Source organism: Chinchilla lanigera, unplaced genomic scaffold (genome assembly GCF_000276665.1).
Source record: "Chinchilla lanigera isolate Chin_1 unplaced genomic scaffold, ChiLan1.0 scaffold00058, whole genome shotgun sequence".
NCBI classification, from domain to species: Eukaryota; Metazoa; Chordata; class Mammalia; order Rodentia; family Chinchillidae; genus Chinchilla; species Chinchilla lanigera.
In genome coordinates this window covers 3,121,521-3,135,858 of record NW_004955459.1, presented here as the reverse complement: position 1 = coordinate 3,135,858, position 14,338 = coordinate 3,121,521, and the positions used below count along the sequence as shown (strand labels likewise).

The window sequence follows — 14,338 nt, the reverse complement described above, 5'->3', positions numbered from 1 at the left end:
CCCGGAGCCTGCCCGGGGGCCGGAGGGGCGTGCGAGAGCCGGGCGCGGGCCGCGGGGCCAGGCCCGTCCCTCCTTTACATGGAGCCTGTGCGCCCTTCTGTGCTTCTTGCCACAGCAGCCCGGAGGTCCGCGGGGAGCTCGGCAGGAAAGGAGGAAGCCGAGGGCCGGCGCCGCCAAAACAGCAGAGGCGGGAGCGGCGCCTCCGCGGCCGGGAACGCGGGACGTCCGGGTAGTGTCCCGCCTTCTCCGCCGCTGGCCGCGCGACCCCCGAAAGCCTCACCCCGCGGCCACACCGCCCTCGTCAAGCTCCGCAGCCGAGGATAGCCCGGCCGCCACTACACACGGGCCGTGACGTCTGGCGTAGCGCGGCGCACGTCACGGCCGCTCACTCGGGCACGCGCGGCCCTCCTCCCGCTGCGGCCGCGCGCCCAGCCGGGCAGAGCGTGTCAGCGCCTGCGCAGTGGCCTGCTGTGCCCACGCAAGGCCGGGCCCCGCCTGCCGGGTAGCGTGGGGGTTGTCAGTCCTGGCCCCTGCGTCGGCTCCGCCCCTGGCTTCTGCGCGCGGCCTGCGCTTTACGGCACTTATGTCGTAAAAGAGCCTGGGATCTGTCGCACCTCCTTGTGAGCTCAAGTCTCCGACCGCGGCGCCAAGATGGAATAGTGGCTCCAATTGTATTGCGGGCTGCACCTGAGGGCGGCGAGCCTGGAGAGGCAGCGGCCGACTCCAAAACCAACACAAGGCATTTAAAGATGAAGAACCTCTGCCTCTTAATTGATGAACCAAGTTTCAGAGTTGTTTCCTGAAGGACTTCAGAAAAGACCTTAGGCTTGGACTTGGCGGGTAGCTCATTTGGTCGATCTCTTGCCTGCCTGACGTACTCCAAGGCCATGGGTCCTCTTCAGCATCACAAAACAAAAAAGTTGCCAGAAGTAAACCCACCCACCCCGAGATTGTCCAGGGGTTTTTTGTTTGGTTGGTTAATTAGTTTGGGGGGAAGAGTTCTTTTGGATTTGGTTTTTGTTTTATTTCTTTAAACAGGGTCTGGCATTGAACTCGCAGCAGTCCTCCTGCCTCAGCCTCCCAAGTGCCGGAATGACTGCCTTGTGCCACCATGCTTAGCTATTGCCCAAGTTTTGTGTGTTTTCTATTTAGTTTTTATCGTCATTCTAGGTGGGCCCAGCAAATACAGTACTACTTAACGTCAGTTCAGAGCGATGAGTTGACTACTGGTTGGTACTGGTTCAGCTCCCAGTACTAAAAAACAAGATCACTGGTCTACCCTGAAACCCAGATTTCTCACACCTAATTCTTCCTTTGCTCCTCGTTGCCCTTGGATAAAGCATAGATTAATTGGACTATAGCTGGAGGCTCTCCGTGGTGTGACTAACCTGCCCGGAGGTTTTTACCACACGAACTGGGAAAGCGGCCGTTCAGCGCTACTCTTCTCATTTCCTCAGCTGCCTGTACAATTTCCTGTCCCAGTCCTCTCTGCAGAGGCAAGGACTTATGAACAGAACCCCAGTGGCACAAGAAATAATACCAAGAATCAACAAATGGAATCATATCAAATTAGAAAGCTTCTCCACAGCAAAGGAAACCACCAAAAGAGTGAAGAGACAAAGATGGGAAAAATTATTTTCCAGCTATTTCCTGGACAGAGGACTAACATCTAGAATACGTAAGAACCCAAGTGAAATGAATAGAAACGTCTTAGAAAAAGTACAAATAGCCAATAAATAGATTTTTAAATGTTCAATTGACCATTAGCAAAATGCAAATTAAAACTACACTGAGGTACCATCTTATACCAGAAAGAATGGCTATCATCAAAAAATCAACCAAAAAACCCCTAATATTAACAAATGCTGGTGAGGTTGTGAGAAAAAAAAGAATTCTGCACTGTTGGTGGGAATATAAACTGGCATAACCACTATTGAAGTCAGTGTGGAGAATCCTCACAAAACTAAAAATAGAAATTCCATTTGACCGAGCTATCCCCTGTGTAAGTATCTTCCCAAAAGACAAAATTATCAGGGATACATGCAAACCCATGATTGTAGCAGCACAATTCATAATAGCTAGATTTCAAAAACAGTATATATGTCTATCAACAGATGAATGGTAAAGAAAATTATTTATACAGAATGGAGTACTACTGTGCCATAAAGATGAATTTCAGCAATTCATAGATACATGGATGCAATTGAAGAACATAATGTTAAGTGAAATAAGTGAGACACACCAGCTTAAATATCACATGGTTTCTCTTATGTGAGAAAAAAGTATATTTATGCAAATGAGGGTTAGGGAGGGCTTGGATGCCGGGAATGGGGTTCTACACATTCCTGGAAGACTTGGCAAAGGTGCTCAAAGATGTACTGAGAGGAAAGAAAATATGTTTTGTGAAAAATGAAAAAAAATTACCAATATGTTGATTTTCTCTTCTTCAGCAGCTCAGCAGCAGCCAAGGTCTTGTGCAAGGTCACCCCAGCCTCCATCGCAGTCATCTGATCATCCTTGTTCTTTGAACCACTTTGGCTTGTCCAACCTGGAAATCCTCATTGTTGTTGTAGATGGTGGTGTTTTGTGGGCAGCTAGTCCGGATGAAGCAGATGCCCTTTGTATTGGCTGCTAATTCCACCACCTTTTCTGTAGCAACTCTGTCTCTTGGATAGAAGCCAGTTGACTTGGGGACTGCCCAAAACATGGCCAGATCTTCCAGGGTCATCTGAGAAGGCCTGTCTCTCCTGATGGACACACCACAGTGGGAGCCACAGAGGTTGATGGTGCTCTCAGAGGTGGCTGCCAAAGGCCCATGTGAAGAAGGCTGTGAAAGTGCTGCAGAAGGGCATGGTCCTGTTGCGTGTGGCACAGCCCAGGGCAGTGCTCACCATGTTCTGCTCTGCAATGTAGCACTCAATAAAATAGGGTGCTCCTTTTTAAAGATCTCTGAGAAGGTAGAATTCTTTGTGTCCCCGTCCAGGGCAATGATATGGTCCCTGTGGCCCAGCTTGGCCAGTGCCTGCCCATAGGCTTTGTGGGTGGCTATCTTATCCCCAGCTTTGTAGCTGGGTGGAGAGGGCATGCAGATATTGGTGATATCAGCTGAGGGGGCATCCTCATGTGGGGGCATCACCATGATCCTTTTGCTCTGAATCTGGCTGTAGATCTCCTGGATGATACGATTATCCATGTTTTGGGAGAGGGGCTTCCTGTGCCAGGACTCCTTATCTTCTATCCCTATGATCCCTTGGCCCTTGAAGGTCTTGGTGATGATTGCTGTGGGTTAGTACTTGGCCTGCCAAAGTCCTTGTACAGCTCCTCCACACTCTGTCCACAACCATGGCGTGCCAGCCAAAATCCTCACAGCACTTCTGGTAGATGTCCACTGGTGCTGCAGTGGAGCAGGGTCACTCTGGCCCAGGCAGTTGATGTCAAGAATGGCCACAAGTTGTCCAGCTTGTAAATGCCAGCAAAGGCCTCCCACATGGAGCCCTAGACAACTTCCCATCACGCAGCATGCCATAGACTCAGTAGCTGGCTTTGTCAAAGTGTTTGCCTGTGTAGGCCATTCCACAAGTGGTCCCAAGACCCTGGCCTATGCAGCCAGTGGCCGCATCCATGAAAGATTGTTTCAGGACAAGGTGTCCATCCAGGTCAGAGCTGACTTTCCTCAGGTTTAGCGGCTTTATCTCAGGCAGGAAGCCAGCTTCAGCCCAGGCAGCATACAGAATGGGAACTATATAGCCCTGGGACTGTTGCAGGATTCCAAGGGTCCAGGGCCTTGTAGCACAAGGTGTGGAAAAAGGACAGCCATGATCTCAGTAGCACTGCAGCAGGACATGAGGTGGCCCAAGCCAGTCACTGTGGTGGTCTGGGTGGAGCTGATGTGCAAGCTGTTGGCAGTTCCTTCAGGGCCTGCAGCTTCTGCTGCTCTGGCTTGTAGTAGCCCTTCATGGAGCAGCCTGGTGAGGGCAAGGATGCCAAGAGCGGAGTGACTGACTGCTTATATTGGTAATTTTTGTTTCCTTCATTTTTCATCATCATTGGTTGTTAACTTTATTAGTTTTCCCAGAAAATAATTTTTGCTTTTCTTAATATTTCCATTGTACAAGTTTCTTTGCATTGATTTGTGTTCATTGGTTTACAATATCTCCTTTACTTTTTGTTTTTCTTTTATTTTGTGTCAAATTAATTGGTTGAATTATTCATTTTTAATCTTTTTATCATATATTCATTTAGGTTACTTTTTCTGTTTGGTTGGTTGCTTTTGGTTTTTGGTTTTTGAGACAGGGTCTCAGTATGTGGTTCACACTGGCCTTGAACTCACTCAGTAGCCTAGGCTGGGTCTTTTTTTTTTTTTTTTTTTTTTTTTTTAAAGAATAAAAGAAGGATAACATAATAATAGGGGGGACTTAGCAAATTACAGACAAAATGGTAGGAAATTATCAATGGTTATCGTTTTACATATTATTATCTACAAAATAGTTTCTCAGGAAAACAAATAGACAAATAATAGTGAGTTAGAGACAAAAGAGGTAGGAGATTCTCAAGAGTTGTTGTGCTATACTTTGGTATCTTCAAAGTGGCTTCTAAAGAAAATAAATAGAGCTATACATGAGTGACCTATTGAAAAATCATTAACTATTCTCAATGGTTGTTGTAGGAAACACATAATAATAAACATACATTATGAAATAGGATAGGAACATTACAAACTTAACACAGTTATGGATAGATTAGTAGGAAAATATCAATGGCTGCTGTAATACGTGGTGGTATCTTCAAAGTGGTTTCTCAGGAAGACAGAGATAGGCTGGGTCTTGAACTCATCAGGATCCTCCTGCTTCAGCCTTGCAAGTGCTGGCATTACAGGTGTGCACTACCATACCCAGCTAAGTTACTTATTTTCTTTTTAAGGATGACTTAATGTCTTTTAATTATCAGTGTTATGGCTTGTGTCTAGATGTCCCCCCAAAGCCTCATGCAGTCATGGGTGGGGCTTTTTCAGAGGTGACTGGGTCTGCAGTGTGTGATGTTAAGTTAAGGGTGCGTGATTACTAACTCAGTGCCCTGATTGGTTTGGCATAGTTCTGAGTGTGGATAACGGGAAGCCCCTCGCTGGGTGTGAGCTGCCTGTCCTACTCAAGGGCACCCTAGATATAATTTAAGGGACAGAAAGAGAGCTGTTATGTCCATTGCTGCTTGCTTTCCCACTACTTCGCTACTTGCTGCCTTCCCACCTTCTGCCTGCCATGAACTGTTTCTCTTCTGACATGCCTTTTTTTTTTTTTTTTTTTTTTTTTTCTGACATGCCCTTCTGCCATGCCACCCTGCCTTGGAGCCAGCCAACTATGAAAAGAAACCTCTACAAACCGTGAACTAAATAAACCTTTCCTCCTTTAACTCGGAGTGTCAGGTATTTTGTCTCAGCAACAACAAAAGTCACAACAAAAATTAGCAAGCTCAAAATACTTTTTATATTTATGGTCTGTTTTTTTTTTTTGGATTCTTGAATTACCTAAAAGTATATTTCCATATGCACCCCGCAAAAAGATTCCACCTTCTAGCACCTCTGCAATGAAGACTCTAACACGTGAACTTGGAGGAGAGACTGAAAGCATAGCATACACACACCATCAGTATGATATATGCTTTGGTGTTGGCCTTGATCACCTGGCTGAGATGGTGGTGTCCAGTGACATTACTCTCCTTTCTGTCTCTATACAGCACTCTGGACTATGAACTGTGGAGTTATGCTCCACTTTCTTGCATACAAAGTAGCTACTTAAATGACCTGGAAATCTTACGCATGGGAGATTTTTGTCTCTTCTGCCCCATTTACTTACCTATATAATCACTTATTTGTGTAAAGAGTGACAGATACGTATTTTATACTCTGGATTATCACCCAAATCACATTATTTGTTTTGGTGCTCCATTTATTCCAGGTTTTTGTTTGTTTGTTTGTTTTTGTTTTTTTCCAGTACCAGGAATCAAACTCACAACCTTGCGCTTGCCAGGCAGGCGCTGTGCCGCTGAGCTAAATCTCCAGCCCCTATTCCAGGTTTTGCCAGTGAGATCTCTTAATTGACTCCTCCGTCCCTTGGACATTCCCCAGTTATTGTTAGGTTTTTTGGGTTTTTTTAACTTTCATTACTGTGTGATGAATTTAGGTATAATCTAGGCTCTTGTGTGCAACAAGCAAAGAATCTCAAGGGTACACTGGAAGGAAAGTGGCAAGCCTCTGCATTTATTGAAGATCATGGGAAGCCAACAAAAGATATGGCACAGACAGAAAAATGGTACTGAGGTGACAAGATAAAAGCACTGCACACAGATGGCAGCAGCAGTAGTGACAGCCCCTAATATAGCAGGCTTTTGGAATTTAAAGGATCTGCACCTCAGCCCAGGTCCCTCCCCTGAATCTGTAGGTGTGATTGACAGGAATGATTGAACTGGTGCCATGTGTTTTCTCAAGGGCTCTCAATGTGTATGCTTATCCCAGAATTTACTTTGATCTTAATCTGTGACATGAACATATTTATGAACTGGTAATGAGGTTTGAATGGGTGAAGGTGACTGGAGGTCAGGCTAAGAGATCCAAGGCGCATGTGCTCTTTTTTTTTTTTCTTTTTTGGTTTTTTCTCCGGTACCGGGAAACGAACTCATGACCTTGCGCTTGCCAGGCAGGCGCTTTGCCGCTGAGCTAAATCCCCAGCCCTATGTGCTCTTGTCTAGAGCATCAGAGATCTCCTTGGTTTTTATTTTATTTTCTACCTGTCTTGGGACTATGGAAGGAGGAATTGCTGTAAGGTGCTATTTAAAATTAAATAGATGAGAAGGCCTGACTTCCTTGGCTCCATTGTTTCTAACTTTACATACTACTTTTGAGCACTTTTCTACTCTTGACAGTCTCAGTGCTCCCAGCCCTGGTTCCTTTTATTGGAGAAGGGAATTGGAAACAAAGATCTGAGGCTAGGCATCCTTCCTGTGAGTCACCTCCCTGCAGAAGATTGCCCTGTTTTGTTTCTGCAGCTAAGTTGACTAAGTAGTTTTTGCAGCAGTGTCTACTAATTCTTTTTCTATTGTAATCAAATTTTAGCTGAGCATGTAGGCCATCCATAATACAGAATTCATTCCCTAGCCTCTCTTGCAGCAAAATGTGACTTGATGAGTTAAGTATTGGCCAAAGGGAAATCGGTAGAAGTGTGCTGCTTTAGAGACCTGCTTTATCCTCATCTTCATCCTGTCCCCCTGCCAGATACCTGCTGGTTGTCTAAGTAAGGACAAGGGGCCACGCAGAGAAATAGTGCAACTGGGAGGACCTTTTCCCAGACTAGACTATAGAACTCTGTATTTTCACACAAGAGAAGTGGTTCTCACTGGTAGTTGAACCTGCTCTCAATAGCATCTCATTGGTTAGAGATGAGTCACATGCTGTGCCTCTGCAGGAGTCAGGATCCCCTGATGGGGTCACCTTTGGCTGGACACGTTGCCTTAGTGATGTCTGCCATGAGCAGCTCATGGAGAAGATGGACACCCTGAAGACATATGCTGCACTGTGTAGTGGTCTGTAGTAAACTTATTACAATTATTCCCAGAGCAAGTGGGCTGCTGGAAGACATGGTAAAGAGGTTTCTTTTTGCCCTCAGTGTTTGAGGCAGAATGAGACTGCCAATGCTGACTGAAATCTGAGAAGTGAAACTCACTCTTGCCTTGGAATGAGTCCCTTGAACATCCCCTTGGCCTTTGTCACAGTGTTACCTAATTTTGCTTGCTTTCATGATACAGAGGAATAGTACGGGCTCTTAGTGGGGAGAACTATTTAGAAAAGGACCCAAGTTCTCTGAATCAAGTGAGTGATCTGACATAGTACATTCATCTGGATTAGTGCATTCTAAGCCTTGAAAGTAAAAAAATAAGCTTTTAAGAGATCAGGCTGTTAACAGTAATAGGTTTTTTAGAATTGGCTGTTGGCCTGGGGCTGGCCTCATGCTCTCCCCGTCTACACCATCTTCCTGAAGCACTAGTGAGCTGCTCTTCACTTCCAGGTTCTGTGTCTTTACAGCAAACTGGGGATTGTTTGTTTATTGTGTATTTATCCTCTTCCTGTTCCTCTTTTTCCCTTTTCTCTGATTCTTTCCCATCCTGTATTTACAATATTTTAGTAGTTATTTTTTATAAATATCCTGGTCAACAGAATCATTATTCTCATTTTACATATGAGAAAAGGTACCAGAGAAAGATCAGATGGCTGTCACCTAGCCCCAGGGACACTCTGGAGCAAGCAGATGCCAGATGGGACCTCCAGAATCGTAGACGCTCCCCCAAGTTGTCCTTGAGTTGAACCCTCCCTCCTTTATCCCAAGTTCCTTCCTTGATTGCCCAGTGTCCTAGGGTGCCACTCCCTGGCTTGCCGGACTCTCCAGCCGCTCTTCCCAGCACCTGGGACTCTGCCTGCAGAGTCATCCAGGCCTCCTTCACTCTGTACCCTCACAGTCTCCTCTCGGGGCAGGTTTTTGGGACCCCACGGCAGGGGTTTGCACCAGAAGATGAGTCAGTCATCTTCCTCCTTACAGCTCTTCATACCCAGTCTGTACAGCTCACTCCAGAATGAGTGCCTGCAAGCCAAGTCACAGTGGAGGGTGCTGGTTCTTCATCAGCCACCCTGGCTGGCTGAAGCTGAGCAAGACAGTGTGTATCTTCAGGCGGAGGTGCCGCCAACCACCCCAACCCTCCAGACTGCCCACGCTGTTCAGCATACTTTCAGATGGGGACTCTCTGCCTCACACATCTGCCTGCTGCCTTCAGGCCAGGTGGCTCTGGACAGCCTCGTCTGAAAAGCACTAGAGTCTCAGGAACCTGCTGGGCCAGTAGAGGACAGAAAGAGGTATACTGTCCCTGGGGTTGTAGTGGAGACCAGTGGTGCAAAGCACTGGCGAAGCCACTGGCAACAGATAGTACTTGTCGTCACCTGCTGCCCAGAGAAGGCCTCACACTGTCTGCCCCAGCAGGCCCTTCAGAATGGAAGGCACAGGCACAGTCAGAAGGCACAGTTCTTCCTAGGGAGATGGACTTTGAGACTGTGACTCCACACTATGAGGCACCATCTCTAATTCCTGGGTTCCATTCTTGTCATTGCTTCTCTCAGGAGCCAGCTGACCAGTTAGCCTTGAGGTTAGCAGAGGGTCTGTGTCAGGAGAAATCTGCAGCCCATAGGAGACACAGGTTCACCATATGGAGCCCTGAGACCACCCATCCTTTCCATGCCTCCTTGCCCTGGCTCTGCTCCCCACACAGACTTGAGAACCAGCTATTCAAGCCATTTGTCATGGAAGTAAGTCACACTAAGACAGAAAGAGCTGAAAGATGTTGCTTCTGATGCCAGGCATAGTGGCACACGCCTGTAATCCTAGCACTCAGGAGGCTAAGGCAAGAGGATCACCATGAGTTTGAGGCCAGCCTCGGCTACATAGTGAGTTTAAGGCCAGCCTGAACTACACAGAGAGACCCTGTGTCAAAAAAAAAAAAAGATGTTAACTCTCAGAAGGTTTATGAAGGGCTGGGGATTTAGCTCAGCGGCACAGCGCCTGCCTGGCAAGCGCGAGGTTATGAGTTTGATTCCCGGTACCGGGGAAAAAGAAAAAAAAAAGGTTTATGAATTAGTGAAATTCACAGAGTCAGTTCCACTGTTTGGACTGACCCCAGTTCCACTCCCATGACACTACAGCTGAGCTCAGTGCACTTATTGCAGATTCACTACTGTCAGTGGCCTGATTTTGCTGAGTCCACAGATTCAAGTCCAAACTCATGGCCCTGCCCTTTCCCTTACCTGCTGCCTTAGAAACCTGTTGCCTGAGGCAGCCTAGAAGCTATGCCATCCCAACAAATTTATCTGGCACGCTGATCTTAATTGATCACCATTCTCCACTAACAGAGAGAGGGCTGGTGCAGGAAAGGACAAGATCTCAGAACCTCTTATACCTGAGAACCTGAGAGGAAGGAAGTGCCCCAAACATGGGGGGGGGCATATTAGAAAGACAGGAGTTAACTTCATGGGATTCCTTCTAATCAAATTCAGGACACACTGAACATTAAAACGATGATCATGGATTATACCCTGAAGAACAAAAAAGCACATGAGGAAATACTGAAATAAGTGAGAAAGAAGGGAACACTCTCGGTATGGTTTGAAGGTGTCCCTACATTGGTGGTATCTTGAGGTGGGGCCTATGATTAATGAGGTCTGAGGGTATAGCCCTCATGATGGCATTAGTGGCTTCGCAAGGAGAGACCTGTCTTAACACAGGGGTTCTGTCTCACCAAGTGGCATCCTCTGCCATGTTATGATAAGCAAGAAGGGCCTCCCCAAACACCAAATGGATGCCAGTACCATGCTCTCAGCTTTCCCAGCCTCCAAAACCAGGAGCCACCCTCCAGTATTGTATTGTTCACAAAGCACCCAGTCTCTAGGATTCTATCATAGCAACAGAAAACAAACTAAGACACTCTCCCTAAGGGAAAAATGTAACTGGAAGATCTAAAAGGAATGACACTAGAAAGCCCACAATGCCATTCCAACCAGGGGCAGAAGCCTGATGAGAAGCAGGATTTCTATTCCCCAAGATGCTCTTCTCAAGCTAGTAACTGCAAAAGGAAAATAATAGCTTCACAAAGGAGAAGCCTAAAAAACACTACCTCTGCCTAACAAAACCCTGCAGATGTGAACTTCAGCCTCCAGAAGTCACTTCTAAAATGCCTCAGAGTGACTTTCATACATTCTGTGCTCACAGCATGGACTTATTGTCAGTCTGCGTATGCAAGGTACAAACCCCAGTTCGTCCCATCTGTAGTAACTACAATTACCAAAGTATTTTCAGTTCTAAAAGTACCAATTTCATGTGGTGGTTTCTTGATCAGATGTGGCTTTGAGTTTTTGCCAAGCTGTGTGACCTCAGGCAAGCTATTTAACCTCTCTGAGCTTCAGTCATGAAACCCAGTTACTGAACCAGCATTTTCACTGTTAGAGATTTCTTCTGGAGAAATGAAGTTACATCCATATGTTATGTGTGTATGTTTCTAGCCTCTTTATTCATAACAGCCCCAAACAATCCCAGTGTTTGTCAACTGGTTAGAAAGAAAGCAACAGACAAGTGATAACACGAATGAATCTCAGAAGGACTGTGCTGAGTAAAAGAAGCCAGACAAAAGATTGCATCTGATTCCATTTACAGGAAATGATAATAACAGCAAACCCCATAGCCAGCTGCTAGGGGAAGGACCACAAAGGAGCAGGGCAGCTTCCTGGGGTGATGGGAATGTTGTGTGTCATGAAGTTTGTGGTGGTGGTTATAAGACTGTACCTTTGTCACACACACACACATACACACAAAGACTTGTCAAAACTCATCATGGTGAGGACTGATGGGAGGAGATTACATGTATCTTTTTTCCTCTAAACGCAGTGCCTGCCCTGTGAGGAGTCCTAAATAACAGCCTCGACCTTGTGCGGGCAAGTGTGCATGTAGGGGCCCACCCAGGATGGCCACACTGCCAGGTGTTCCACACCCAAAGTGAGTAACCAGAGAGTGCAAGGTGGATCAGGAAGAGTGCAAGTTCCAGGAGAGTCTGTCCCTCCCCTCCGTCCCCAAGGGCAGCAGAAGCTCCGCCCACCAGAATAGCCCAGTTGCACTTCCCACAGGAGCCTAGGTCCACCCTCCAGGTTCAGGGCACCCAGCCACACCCTCTGCCCGCGCCATCTCCCACGACAGTAAAGTCCGGCGCCTGCTGCCCCGCCTCCTCCGGCGCCACCCTAAGCAGCCTCGCTGCTCAGCGCACCCACCCCTAGGACCCCACCGTTGGGGTCCATGAAGGCAGGTCTGGAAGCTCTCAGGCGAACATCAGCCCGACTGCACGAGGAGAAGTTGCGGGGGCCTAAAGGGCAGAGAGCAAGCAAAGACAGCAGGCCTCCCTGCGATGGCAAGAAATTGCATTTATTTATATGTTATGTCTCATTGCTCAGCAACCAGGCGCGGCGCGGGGAGGAGGGGTCTCCCGCTGCCGTGGGCCAGGGTGACTCATCTCCATACACTCTGGTCTCTGGCCCCAGGTTAGCACACTCTCGCTTTAAAATCGGCAAGCTCTGGGCTGTGGAATTCCAAGGCCTGGGACTCACCCACTGCAGCTTCTTACCTGGCGGCAGAAGACACAGCAGAAGGAGCTTGGCTACTGGTAGGTGGGCAGACCACCCTGGGCTCCTGGGTCTGCCACCTTCCAACCATGGAGCCTTGTACAAGTCATTCCATGGTGTCTTCTGCCTACTCTTTTCGTAAAAGAAAAATATGAGATGACATTAGTGTGAACCCTTACTGAGGGCTGACAGGCACAGTCCATTAACCTGTTCACACAGTCCAACATGCCCTCCCTCCTTCCAAATGACTGATTACATGGAAGAAGCAGGATTCAAGCCCATGTCTGCATAAGTCAGGGTCCTGTCTTTTTCTCTTTTTTCCTCCAGTACTCGGGATTGGACTCAGGATTTTCATAGTGAACTATATCCTTAGCCCTTTGTTTGTTTATTGAGGCAGGGTCTCACTAAATGCAAAAGTTGCTGAAACTGGGCTGGAACTTGTGATCCTCCTGCCTTAGCCTCCCAGAGTGCTGGATTACAGGCGCCAGGACTTTGTGCTTGAAATGCCTAACCCAGTTGAAAGGTTCAGGAACTGTTGAGTTCCTGGGCTCATACTGACAGGGTTCTCCAGGGCAGTCCCTTACGGGAGGATGGAAAATCCTCTCTGATGTCAGAGGCCTGTATTCCCCCGTACGAAAGGAGCTGGCAGGGCCCAGCACAGGTGGGTGCGGCTGCCTTTGTGCCTCAGCCTGTCTACTTGCGCTCTCCGCTTCTCACTGGCAAAGCCAGTCTCGCTGTTGTGTGCTGAGTCACCCAAGAGGGTGTCTTTTAAGCACTGCTCAGCGTCACATTTGACTACTACTTTCTTTATGGCCATGAGAATCTTGAGTTAGTGTAATGGGTCAACAGCTGGCCACGTTACTCCCCTGCGCAGAGTATTTCAGTGGTTCTCCATAGCTTACAGAGCCAAGATTCAAATTTTCAGCACTGAGAGTCACCCACAGCCAAGCTCTCTACCACCAAGCCACACCTGACCCCCTTCAGGGCTGAAGGTCAGCCAAACAAGCCTCCCCTGGGGGGCTTCAGCATCTCCAACCCTCTTTGTCATTCTCATCACCCTGCTCTCCAGGCCCCCAGTCCTCGGAAGCTGCCTGGGTCCCCTGCAGAATGCTTGTGCTCTGCTGCTCATCCAACGGCCTCCATGCCAAGCTCTGCCAGGACCTGGGCTGCACCAGGCTGGCTCGAACCTGCCTTCTCCTCCAACAGTGCTCAGCACTGTGCTGGGGGTGTCCTGGGCTCCCTTCCACTGGGGGGGGGCAGGTCTCACAGCCTCAGTTTGTGAAGGAAACTGACGCTAAGAAAAGTACTCTCCTAAGGTCACAGCGTAATGTTACACGTTGCTACAGTGAAACACTTGCGCCTAACACCGTAAAAGAATAGAAGCTTAATTGGCCTTACGATTTTGGCTGAAGGTCTAGGGGCCACATCTGGCAATGGCCTTCTTGCTGGGAGCACCAGGCATCACACAGCAAGAAGCAGAGAGGACAGTGTGTGTGTCTGTCTGTTTGTCTCCCTCTTCTTCAGTCACGGAAGCTCCACCTCGATGACTGCCTAAGCCTCATCACCTCCTGGAGGCTCTCCCTCTAAATACCGCGGTCAGTTAAGTTTCCACTCTCTTCGGACCCCACAATGAGGATTAAGTTTCACCACCTGAAGCCTTGGGGATCTCACATCCCATCGGGCCCACAGCATCCACACTCAGTTAGTTTCTCCATCGATACAGTACAAGGTTGGACCAGAGGGGTGTTTTTCAAACTGAAGGTCCTGATCCTTTCATCATTATGTTGTGAAATGAAACTAGTAAGAACAAACTTTATTTCAGCTATCCATCCACAATTTTCCCGCCCTTCCTCTATCCGAGAACAGGAAACAGTACCTGTGGACATTGATGAAGAAATAGAAGAGTAGACCTTTCCTCTTGTTATTACTCCAGGGTTGTTTTTTCAAACATTGGTGCTTATGATGTATTAAAAAAAAAAAAAAGAAAGAAAGAAAGAAAGAAAGAAAGAAAGAAAGAAAGAAAGAAAGAAAGAAAGAACATCTAAAAGTCCTCCCTTGCCAACTCCAGTCTGGTATGCACCCTGGAGAGGAGCGGGGCACAGAGCCCATGAACCCAGAGGGCCTGGCACCACCGCCATACTGGGG

At 47.6% G+C, this 14,338-nt stretch overlaps 1 pseudogene; it reads right to left on the bottom strand.

Moving 5' to 3' along the window:
• Window positions 1–1,964: 1,964 nt before the first annotated feature.
• On the bottom strand, window positions 1,965–4,183 carry LOC102006428 (annotated as a pseudogene).
• Between the last annotated feature and the right edge of the window lie 10,155 nt (window positions 4,184–14,338).